We start from the raw sequence: 12,537 nt of genomic DNA on the forward strand, positions 1-12,537 counted from the left end.
GTGGTGGCGAGATGGAGGAGCCGTCTCCTTACCCACTGGCTCTCTGAAGCAAACAAGCAGAAGAATGGATGAGTGGGGATGCTGGAGAAATCTGCAAGGGATTCAAATGAGTTCGGATTTCTATGATTCCGCAACAGATCAACTTTTTCCAAGTCACATGGACGTGTAGACTGGCTGTTTTATTTTGAGGGGTGTGTGTGGATTTTCATACATTTGCACTTGCCACAGTGCGTGCTAGTGGAAGTAGAACCAAATTCTTGTATATTCCTTTAACAAAATCAAAATCAATTCCATCAGTGAGCAGACGATGCAACAAAAGATAGCTGTCAATCCCCAAACACAGCTGGAACGGATCCAGCAAACTCCCTAAGGATGAGGAAGAGAGTGAGGAGCCAGGGCAGCTGATGATGACAGCAGTGAGAAAATGGGCTCAACGTGGGAGGGGCCCAGGGAGGGTCCCTTGCCCAAGGGCCCTCCAAAACCTGGAGCCGGCACAGTGTGATGTTACGGACATGATACAAAGGGACACCTTTCAAGAGCCATGTTTACCTTCGATTTCATGCTATTTTCTGTTGTAAAAGCAGTGTGTCTTGAGTTTCTGTGGTCAGCACTTCACAGGTGTTAGAGAGTCGGCACATGCTCTTTTTCTGAGTTAAAATTGGAGGCCTGCTTTTGTCTTACTCCCAGGGTGTGTGAGAAGTGCGTAAAGATTCCCTGCCCTTGGCAGAGATCACCCATGTGTTTTCCCACTGCACGAGTCACTTTCTTGGGGATGCCTCAGGATCTGAATGAGGCTAGCACAATAAGGCAGGTTTGCAAAAACAGAGAAAGCAGCCTAGGTAGCCAGGAGTTGCCGGTAGAGGTGAGATCTATGCGCTTACCTCAAATGAAGTGGGGATCCGTGCATTCAAGATGTTCTCGAAGAGAACCAGTAGAGATTTGTGGATATCTTTTTTAGCATGTTGCATCAGTAGTTGAGCTTCAGGTAGGGATGGGAGAGCAATTTGTTTGAATTTTTTGCACTTTTGAATGAAAACGTGGACTGAAGCTCATTTACCTTTTGAAATTCACAGACTTCCAAATTTTACAGTGGAATTCTCGAGTTAAAAATGCACACAAAAAGATTTATTTTTGGGCAAGGTGCCCACAAAAATACGTGAAAATAACAGTCACAGATGCATTTTATTAGGAAAATTGCTTCTAAAAAATGCACCTATTTGGCAAAATGGCATACAAAAATTAACATAATAGGACAAATGTGCCAAAATAAAAAATTCATATGACTTTTCATGCTAACTTTAATAAAACATAGATATCAAAGGTTCAGACAAACTGAACTTAAGATGGGAAGAACTGTAAGAGTTTGGGACGAGCTGAACGTAAGGCTTGTCCCAAATGAGAATCGGAGAGAAACCGAAATGGACAGATTGTTCTGTCCCTAGCTTCTGACACAGTTCTTTGTAATATGCAGTTGGGAGGCAGAGTGGCTCCGCTCAGAGGATTTTAAAAGAAACTGGAGTCTTCTGACCCCCCATCAAAAAGTGAGGCTTCCCCCTCCTGTAATGAATCACCATCCCAAGCCCCTGAGAGGCCTGGCAAAGAGCGCAGTACGAGGTGACCGGAGAGGCTGACGCACAACCTGACCTCAAAGAGAGACCTTTCTGCCCCTGAGAAGTGATCTGGAGACCTCTCCCCGAGGAAGCAGTGTGGCAGGCTGTTCTTGCTCCTAGATGCAGCTGGCTCCATCCTTCTCTCCGGCATTCCGTGGCACGTCTCCACTCTGCAGCAAGAGCCGGGCTCCCCTGTGGCAAGAAGAATGAAAGCCGGAATCCATTGCCCTTTGAGTGGCCGCCATGCGCTGGGAGTCTCGCACAGATCGGCAACTGATAGAGGCCCTGCCCTGGGCAGATGCAGGGGTCTGTGTGGAGGCATGGGGTCTGATGGGGCTGTATTCTTAATTAGCCAAATTGCGGGCCAGAGCAAGACGGCAGTACAAAGCTGCGGCAGGACGAGCAAGTTCTCACCATGCTTTGAGGAGGTTTGCTTTGCCACAGTGGACCCGGCGACGAAGCTGGAGCCTCAATCCACCCCCAGTCTTCTTTGGTTACACGGCCATGATCCATCATCCCACGCGCTTGGCCAGGGGGCGCTCAGGGCCAAGCGTACACGGACGAGCGGCCATTTTACTTGCGTGGTGTCTCAGAATCCGTTGCTAGATCTTGCGTGCTTTGGCTCTAAGCCTAGTGGAGGCTCTGGCCTGTGGGAAAAAAGGAACGGCTTTATATTTATTCGTATCAATTACTACTTAAGACTTCATTGCGCATTACTCCTTATTTATGGCTGCATATGATTTATTTTTGGCATTTCTCAGTTGCCCCATAACTGAGATTCGTTGGGTGACTTATGCCTGCCAGTGCTACTGCTTTGAATGGGACTCTTCCAGTTTGACTCCCTTAACCCTTGCTGGCCATGCTTGAATAGTTCTTGGGCGTAGCGCTCTGGAATAAGTATTCGTGATATTAAATGGTAATAACATGATGCTGGACTCAGCCAATCACTCCTCCATTGCCTTAGACTCGAGTGCTGAACCCATGCCCCATGAGCAGGACCTGGCTTGCCTGGGGTCCAAATCTGGCCTGCTGGAGCTGCCCCAATGGCAAAGTCTCCTTTTGCCCGACCATTTGGTGATTGCATGATGTTTGCACAGTTTCTCCCCTCTTCTAAAGGGTTGAAATGCCTCTTGGAAGACTGAGTTACTGGCAAGGAGAGCTTTAAGCTAAAACATAGTAGTTGGGGTGATTTGGCATAGCCCCCTTTTGCCTTTAGTCCCAACCACCATAGAATGCAGCCTCCAAGAGTGTCTCCAGAATGGAAAATAGGCCCCCAAGGCTGAAAGACTTTTAACACCCCAGCTTTAGACTTCCAAGAGACTCGTGCATTCTTGCTCTTATAGACTGCTCTGTGGCCAAAAAAGTTACAACGTCCCCCCCCCCCCCCGGCAGCTCAGATCCTGTCCTGTTTCTGGCTTCGGTGGATACGCCCCTTGCTCTGCCGGTGGCATTTGAGGAATGGCTTTGGGTTGCAGTGCCGCCGAGGCGCTCCGTGCGTCTGCTCAGGGGCCTGGCAGTGTTTGGGTAATTCAAAGCAGAATTACTGGAGTGGAAAACAGCCGAGGCTCGGCTTGTGGCGTGGGGTGTGGGGAAAGGAGATGTGGACATGGCCAAGGGAGGAAAGGCCTTTGGGGTCACAGCCACTGTGGCACCGAGCCAGGGGCCCCTCACACGGTTGCAGCAGGCACCGTGGTTTGAGGGTGCCACAATAAGCAGCTCGGCGGGGTGGAGGCCGGAAGACGAATTCCATGAAAGGTTATATTGTTGGGGGCTTCTTCATTCACAGGAAGGAGGACCAGGCAGGGGCTCCTGCACATTTCAGCTTGGCTGAGTAGCCTGCTGTTCTTGATGGCCAGCACAGCATGCGCAGAAGATTCAGGGAGGAGGGGGTGGTGGTGGTGTTTCCACTGCCTTGGGCTGAGCGCTTGCGGGACGCATGAGGAGGGCCCAGGTTCTGATGCTGCCTGGAAGAGACCAGAACCAGGGAGGGAGAGGAACCCCCTCCCCCAGATTTTCTGTGGAGGAACTGGGTGAAGGTTTCCTTCCCTTCCTTCCCGCTGGTCTTTGGCAGAAGGCGGACACCGGGCCTGATCCTGCTGCTCTCACCTCCTGCAGAAGTCGAGGGAGATGCTCTCCCAAGCCCTCTGTGAACTGGCAGAGAACTCGGGGCGGGGGGAGGGGAGGGAAGGGGCCTTTTCTCAGCCTCCACACGTCCTCCTTGGAGCCCTCGACAGTTCTTGTGCCAGGCACGCAGGAAGCAGGCCGCGTGGGGAAGAGGAGTGCGGCTCCGGGCGTGGAGGGGCCTTGGGCAGGACGCCCTCCTGCCCCCCCCCGAGCCTGCCTCCTCACCACCAGCGCCATGAGCGGCTCTTGCTTTGCACCGCTGCCGCCGCTTGCGTGCTGGGCAGGCAGCACGAGCGCCAGGGAGCCAGGCAGCTGCGGCGTCTCCTGCCCTGCCTCCTCCTCCCCTCCTCCGTTGCCTGGGCCGGAGCGAGAACCGGCAGGGGCACTGGGGAGGAGGAGGAGAGCAGCCCAGGGGCTCTGGTCAGGGGTCCTACTGGGGTGGCCCTCAGCGGAGCCTGGCCAGGCCTGCCCGCGATGCCGGCCCCGGCGGGAGTGTTGGCCCTGGCGAGCAGGCGGCTGCAACTGCGGAGCCGCCTTGCAGCCAGGGCTTCCGCTCTCTGGGCTTCTCCTTGAAATCAAGCCCCATGTGCGTGAGATCAGGCTGCAGCGGGCGGCGGGGTGGGCTGGGGGAAGCTGTCCTGGAGCTGGATGCAAGCACCAGCAGGTTGAAGGGGGCGCTGGGAGCGATCTCCTTTGTCCCGCTTTCCCAGGTGCACTCGGGCGCTTGGCCACCCAGGGCAGCTGACCGCCAGCTGGATTAGGGCAGGTGAAAGGAAGTGCTCCTGCACACGAGCTGGGGGACTGACTTGGGTGAAGACCACCAGAGGAGGTGGCTTTTAGGAAAGGGGGTTAGGCCAGTTGAGGGAGGGGCTGGGTAGGGCTGTCATGAGCCCACATGGGCATCTGGCCGGCCAGCGCGGGAGACAGGAAGTTGGGCAAGATCTGCTGGCCCCGACGCAGCGCACCCGGTCAGCGGCGTCCCCGCAGAGGCCTCTCCTGGCACCAGCAGGCATCTGGTTTTCAGTGTGAGATGTTGTTGGGCCGCTTCTTTTGTTAAAGGCCGGGAGGCTGGCTGGCTCCCGCAAAGCCCGGGCCAGCCTCCGGGGTCACCGTCTTTATTTGGGGCCCGAAGAGTGGCTCTTGCGTTTTTGGAGCTCATCCTCCACCTCTGCCTTGGACTTCCGTTCTGGGCAAGCGACTTCCCTTCCGGCTCCCATTTCGCCTTTGGGGGAACAATCGTTTTGCAACCTGCCATGCCCACCCCAGCAGCCATTTTATGAATGGGCAAGCCCCACCCCAACTATGGCAGCCATTTTGTGAGGGCGCTGATGGCACTCTCTTAAAATTCCAGCTGTGTCCACCAACCCTAAATGTTTGGGGACCCTTGGGCTAGATGGATTTTTGTTTGGGTCCAGCAAGGGAATTCTTATGATCGTCCAGCCCCGTTCCAATTTTGTGTCTGTTGTTTTTTTCCCCTAATGCCCCCCCTTTATTTTCAGCAGTGCCCCTCCCCCCTTGAGCCTGCAGCCAGGACACATGTCCTCTCAACCTTCTTGGCATCTTCTGTTGCTTCATTGTGGATTGATTACCAGTTTCTCGTCCGTAGAATGGCTTTCGTGAGCCCTGCAGAATGCTCTCTTTGTGTTAGCGAGGAAAACTAGCGTGCTGAAGCAACCAGCCCCCAAAGAAGAACTTGGGAAACTGTGTGTCCTTTGAAATCCCCCTCCCCCATGCTCAAAATAGCCACTGCCTTCGCGTCCAACATTGAGGCTGCTTGGTTCTGTTTGTCTCGGTAGACTGGGGGATTGGATGTTGCACTTAAAAAATAGCTGCTTTAATTCTTTTTTACAGAAAAGGCAGGGTAAGAGATCAATCAGTTGTCCTCCTTGAGTTTCTGTGCTTCATCATCTGCACATGCCTCATTTCTATCTATACGCAAAGTTAGAAAGAATTACTGAGATTGATTTAAATTTCACAGGAGGCAGAACTGGGCTATTAATATCTCATCCAAATCATCTCAAGTTAAATAAATCCGTCAGTTAATTTGCACCCTGACCCAGATCATCCCTAACCAATGGGATCCCCCCCGCCCACAACATAATTGCCATGCAGGGAAGACTTTTTGGGGTCTGCGTTTTGTGGCATGTGAAATCCTCTCTCCCCAGCTGCAGTCCCCCTTGAAAATTGCCCCTGCATGGCAATTAAACTGAGGAAACCAGTGGCACCAGTGGACACTTGGGGCCCTGGGGAATAGATCTGGAGTCTCCCCAAATAGATTCAGGGCTAAAGCACCATGGAGCCCCCATCTAACAATGCCCCTGGAACAGAGACTCTCTGGCTGAAAGGTCTGAGCACATTTAAGAAGCAAAGCTGGACTGAGCCTATTGCAACATATCTGGGGTTTGAGGAGGGGGCTTCCATGGGTGGAACAAAAATGGTGCTTGGAGGAGGAAAGGGAATTTTGTTGACCTTTAGAAAAACTAGATCCCTCAAAGGATTTAAAGTTGACTTTTATATGCTGTCTAGCCGATTGATCAATGGAAACATTCCCCAAGCTGCAACAATGCTCTCTTTTTGATGATCCTGAAGGAAGTCTCGTTAAGGTGCAATTGAACCGAAAAAAGCTCCGGCGTGTTTTTCGAAGGAAAGGCCCATGATGAGCTGGCAGCGTGGTTGCAAAATGGGCATCAGCCTTTGAGCGTCATCCTGACATCAGTACGGATTCAGGTCTCTTGGCTCATTGGCCTGCTTGGCTCTCTGCGTTCATTGCCAATTTGTGCCGTTTATGCTGTGCTTTTCCTGGAGCAAGGTGCAGGAGGTGGATTGTTAACCTGTCGCAAGCTTCGGACAAGCAGTGGCAAACAGAGGGTGGGCAGGACTGGACAGGACTGTTCTTACCCCCCCCCCCCCATGAATTCTTTGCTCAGAATGTGCAGCTCAGGACTTTGTTGCTGTTGTTTGGCATCTGCTGGCTCAGCGGCCATTTTTTATCACAGTCGTAAGAAGCGTCTTTGAGGGTTGTGGAACTCCTCGAGCTGCTGTCTAGCGGTGGGGAAGGGTGTAAACCAGCACTGCAGAACCTGAAGCCCCAATCCCAGGACCAGTGGAAACCTTATCATACGCTGCCAAATGTAACCGGTGCAAAGTGGTCGTGAGCTATCACCCCGATGCTGACCGATCAGCACTGGTTGCCCATTGTTTTCTGGGCTTCATTCAAGGGGTTGGTCCTAACCTTTTAATCACTAGGAGTGGAATCCTATGGATGTTTTAACAAAAAATAGCCAGGCTACCTGAAGGATCGTCTCCTCCCATATGTACCTGCCTGGGCCCAAAGATCATCCTCAGCGGTCCTTCTCCAGAAGCCTCTGCCAAAGCAAGTGACGTGGCTCCCAAGAAGAGGGCCTTTTCTGCTGTGGCACCCTGATTGTGGAATCAGCTTTCCAGAGAGGCTCACCTAGCACCTACATTGTGCTCTTCCTGCTGCCAGGTGAAGACCTTTTTATTTTCCCAGGCATTTTAGTGTTTTAGTTCTGAGGTTTTAAATTGGTCACTGTATTTTAAATCTTGGCATCACTTCTAGGCTTTATTTTGGCTTTACTTTTATAGTGTAGTTTTAAACTTTTAGATTTTCTATTGCATTTTATGTTGTACTTTGTGGTTTTAACTGAGAGCTCAGAGAGCTTCAGCTATTGGGTGGTATAGAAATGCGATAAACAAAGTACAACTCCCAGCATCCCCAGACAGCAGTTGCAGGACTTATTTCTGTCTAAAGATGCATAGGATTGCATCCTAAATGGCTTAACACCAGGCTATCTGAGATAACCTGCTCTGCCATTAAGATCAGCTGGAGAGGCCCAGCTGAGGACCCCTTTACCAGCAGAAGCCCGTTTGCTGGGCACACGGGAAAGCCTTCCTCCTGTGTCGCTCCCCACTGCGGAACGCCCTCCCTGTGGAGTTGCAACTGCTTCCCCTGCTCTCTGCATCCAAGAAGGAACTCGAGACCCCTCTTTTGAACTTGGCTTTTTACATAGTTGTTATGGTTGTTGAGGCTTTTTAAAGGTTGTTTTAATATACTGCTATGTTTTTTTCTGTGGTGAGGCTTTCGATTTCCTGAACTTTTTGTAAACCATCTTGGCTGGCTTCAGAAAGGCAGTATACAAATAGCTTACATAAATAAATGTGCAAAGCAGCTCATAGGATGCATGTGCATAGAAACACAGGAACATCGGAAGCTGCCTTATTCTGAGTCAGAGCCATCGCTCCATCTAGCCCAGTGTTGTCGACACTGACTGGCAGCTGTGGCTTTCCAGGGTTTCAGCAGGATTCTTTCCTAGTCCCACTTGGAGATGCTGCTGGGGATCCTACCTGGGACCTCTGCATTCAAAGCAGGGGCTCTCCCACTGAGCTATGGCCCACTCATAAGACTTGCCATGCTGGATCAGGCAAAGGGACCATCTATTCCCTCTGCCTGTTCCCAGCTGAGGCCAGAGTGAGACCTCTGGAAGCTCCCAAGAGGAGATGTGTGCCTCCAGTTGTGTGTCCCCCGACCCAGAAAGCATCTGGACTTCAGAGTGTCCCTCCCAATTACAGCATCGTTTGGCACTTCAGCCTGGATTTGTACACAAGGCAGCTCCTGAACAGTAAAAGTCACGCTCTGCCGGCAAGTGCCATGAAAGGGCCCTTCTGTGCTGGCTTGATTAAGAGCAGCTTTTCGGAGTGGAACAGCTTTGGGGGAAGTGGCGCAGGAGATGTTACAACACACGGACCTGGCCAAAGACGGTATCCTCCCCTCCTTCCCTTCCCTTCCCTTCCCTTCCCTTCCCTTCCCTTCCCTTCCCTTCCCTTCCCTTCCCTTCCACATTTCATGCTCGGAAGGAAGAAGACAGTGCCCAAACGCTGGGCGTTCCAGGTCTCAAGCGGCAGGGAAACATCTGTGTGGGCTGCTTCTGAGGATGCCTATTTGCGGGGAGGTCTAACTCCCCCCGGTCCAGACTTTGGGAAAGGCTGCAAATGTCTGCATCGCTGCTTCGATGTTGCCGAATTCGTGCTGTGGTTCGGAGTTGGACTCTCTGGCAAAGCACCAGGTTGGCAGAGAGGAATCCTGGAAGGAGGCCTCAGATTGGAAGCTCCTTGGTCTTGTGTGGCTATTACTCTTATTTGTTTAACGGGGGTTGGGCAGACGCAGGAGACAATCCTGTGGTGCCCGGGAGGGCCTCCGAGGGCCCATGGGATATTGTGGAGATGGAGGTCTGTGTGGGGAGGAGGAAGTCCACTCTCGGAAGCCTCTGCCATCTGGGCTTTGACCATCGTGTCTCCTCCGGAGGAGTCCTCTTCAGAGGAAGGGCTACAGCTCCCAGAGACAAGCAGCACTGAGGAGCAGTCTGTGTCAGGAGGCCGAGAGGAGCCTTCACCCTCTGAGGGAGATGGCCAAGGGTCCATCCCCACAAGAGAAGGGGAACTCTGCCTCTGTGACTGAAGTGGAGCAGGTGGCAAGCCTTTATGGGCAGTGTCAGCATCTTAACAGGCAGGCCAGCACAGCCCCTGTGAGAAGGAGTGCCCATTGGCCAAGGAAGGTTCCTCATGAGTAAAGGAGTTCTTGTGAGGAGAGGAAGGCCCTCCTCATGAGGAGGGCTTCTTCCCAAAGCCTCTGATGTGCTGCAGCTGGGTCGGGGGGGGGGGACCCTGGGAGCTCAGGCTTGTAGGATCTCAGCTGGGTCTTGCTGGTTGTTGGAACAACACCTTTATTTAACTCCCAGTACCTTGAAACCTCACTTCTTAAACTGATCTCGCATGGAGCTGACCTCTGGACTGCTGATAAGCCTCTGCTTTTGCAGTGACCCTTTTTTTGTACTGGTGATGTCATGATCTTGGCCTTTTGCTTGCCTACTGACTTTGCTAAACAGAGCTGCCCCTGGCTGAGCTGGAGCCAACCATAGCAGGACCCTGACAGTGGTAGGGACTGAAAAGGGGTGTGTCAGGGCAGATAGGGCCTCAGTCGAAAAGCCTTCCATCCTCCCAGCGTTCGTCAGGGTCTCCTGACCCTCTGTGTAGTGTTTTCAGAGGGCTGGAGGGGCTACCGTGGGAAGGAAGGACAGGGTGGGGAAGCCCATTCCTGCCCACGCAGTTGATCCAGCATAAATCTGGATCCAAGCCCAAAGAAGGCTGCAGTTCTGAACACACATGTCAAGTAGTAAGCACCATTGGACTTACTTCTGAGTAAACTGACATCACAATGTGCGTAACCAAGCCACAACAAAAAATGATGGCCAACAGGCTGGGATGGTGGGGTGCCTAGGGGTCACCTACTCCCCATTTTGGCTCCAGAAAATTCCCCAGATGCTGCGTCCTTCAGCCTTTCTCCAAAATGATGAAGACCGGAAACATATTTGAATAATAAAAGGTGTGACTGGCAGACTACCGAGTTTTGCTCTGCATTCTTTACACTCTACTTTTGATCCAGAGTAAGCTGGCCCCGTCTATAGGAATGCTGCAAACAAAACAAGAAAGAAAGAAAGAAAGAAAGAAAGAAAGCAAGCAAGCAAGCAAGAAAGAAAGAAAGAAAGCTCTCCATTATTTTCTGCTCCAGCCCTTGGATTTTACTTTGTAGCTGGGTGGGGGGGGGGCAATGTATTTCCTTCCCTCCTGCTTCTCCAAAAGGAGCTGTATTGGGGTAAAAATGTGAAGAAAGCGAACTTTTGAACCTCCCTCTGGGAGAGCCGAAAGGGGCCGGACTTTGTGATGGGTGTGGGGGAAAGACGAAGGAGTTTTCTTTCTTGCAGCTTAGTTTTGGCTCTGGGATGCGGGAAGGACGGTGGGCGGGCGGCTGGGAGCAAGTATGTTTCGCGACACAGCGAGTCGATTGCAGCCCTTTATTAATAGCTCGTGGTTTGGTGGGGTTCAGGGATTCCAGTAAGCACATTTGTTATCAGTGTTTTTCTTTAAGTTTGCAGAGTTGCCGTTTGCCGGTTCAGTGACTTTGGCAACAAACTGACCCCGACAGATTGATGAATTCTGTTTTTCTGAAGTGGATAATGAGGAAAAGAAAGTGTGAAAGGCCCGGTTATGGAGGGGAGTAAGGAGGGGAACAGTGCCCGCTTGCAGAGCTGAAGAATCATATAAATCATGCCCCCCCCCCCACGCGCACACACAGCAGCAGCTGAGGATGACGTGACCCTGGCAAGTTGATATTCTCCCACGCCCCTGCTCTCCCCTGTTTGCCCCCGTGTCTTTTAAAACACAGGAACTTTCTGCCGTTTTCCTACTGGCAGTGGTGTAGTGGTGGCAGGGCTCGCAGGGTCAAAGCCTGGGGACTTTTTCATGAGCACAGACGTTGACATCCCCTGCCTCCCACTCAGGCTTCCCTGTTCCTTTTGAGCTTAGCTGCGATTCTCACAGCAGCTGCGAGAGAAACGGATTTTCCTATATATTGTTCCCAGTTGTAACGCAAAGTATTTTGGGGCAGGTTGATCTCAAATGGGCAATTCAGACCCATTTGTGCTACACAAGACCTGCTCCTGGTGGAGATGAAAGCTCCTAGAAGTGGTTTGTCGATGGATCAGTGCAGCCGCCGGCATTTGGGTCTCGCCATGGCTATGGGGGCTGTTAGGATGAGCACACGGATTTTAATCGGCATGGGCTTGTGCTTGATTAACGAGACCCAGGATGCCTCTGGGACAGAAAAAGGGCCGGGTAAACTAGATGTCTGTGCTGAGGATAGCTGCATTCTGCAACCTGGGATAAGGTGTGCATGTAGAGAAGAATGGCGCAGAGTTTGGCATCCTTTTTCCCAGCCACGGCCAGGAACAATCACCTTGAAGGACAAGGGTCGCCCTCTGTGACAAGGGAGGATGGTTGCTCAGAAAAGGGAGGGAGCAGACAGCTGGGGTGGATCTGTCGACTGGGGTTTCTTTCAGCTTCTCATTTTTCCAGTCCTATCTTTGGTTTGCCTCAAACTTTGAGAATCTCTCCAGTTTTTGGTTCATCCTGGACCTTATCAACTTTGCATGAAAATTCATAAACACTTTTGTACCCGTTTCTCATAATACATGCATTTTGGTACCCATTGTAGCCTAATATTTTTGTAAGCAATTTTTTAAAAATACATTTATATCCTGCCTTTCCTCCAAGCAGCCCAAGGTGGCATGCATGGCCCTCCCTCTCTCAGTTTTAACCTCACAACAACCCTGTGAAGTAGGATAGGATGTGAGTCGGTGACTGGCCTAAAGTCACCCAGTGAGCTTCATGGCTGAGTAGGGATTTGAACCTGGGTGTCCCGAGTCCCAGTCCAACATTTCCCTCTTACACTGCATTTCTGAGTGTTATTTCCCAGAATATATGCAGTTTTGTACACATTTTTTAAAAAACAAAACAAAACAAGGAGAACTCTGTTGCACAATTTGGAAATGTGCAAGTGTGAATTTTGAAGGATAACTTTCAAGAATTCGGCTTGAAAGTGCAAAAATTTGATGTGAACTGAATGAATTTGTCCCCATCCCTAACAGATAGGATTTTTGCTCCAGAGGGGGTGTCCGGCAGTCTAAGTGGCCAGTACAGTCTGGGCACTGGCCAGAAGTGCTCTCTCATGGCACCCCCCAGTGTGGGAATGTCAGTTTTCCCTTCCCCCCAAAGAATGAGGTGGGGCGGCCCAGGCCCATTTAGTCCCTGGGTTGTGGGGCCTTGAGGATGCTCTACTGTTTACCTGGAAGGATGCAAAAACTTTGAACAGGGAGGGGGCAAACAAGCAATGCTCAAGATGGCCAGGATTCTCTGGACACCGTCGGGCTGCTCATCTTGCACCCCATTC

The 12,537-nt window shown here is 51.6% G+C and overlaps 1 protein-coding gene across 4 annotated transcripts in view; it reads left to right on the forward strand.

Moving 5' to 3' along the window:
• RXRA (retinoid X receptor alpha) overlaps positions 1-12,537 on the forward strand; it is a 166,374-nt gene that overhangs the window by 88,169 nt on the left and 65,668 nt on the right. The window lies entirely within an intron of this gene.

Source organism: Heloderma suspectum, chromosome 14 (genome assembly GCF_057233095.1).
Source record: "Heloderma suspectum isolate Gila_16-S chromosome 14, 16-S_ref, whole genome shotgun sequence".
Lineage (NCBI taxonomy): Eukaryota > Metazoa > Chordata > Lepidosauria > Squamata > Helodermatidae > Heloderma > Heloderma suspectum.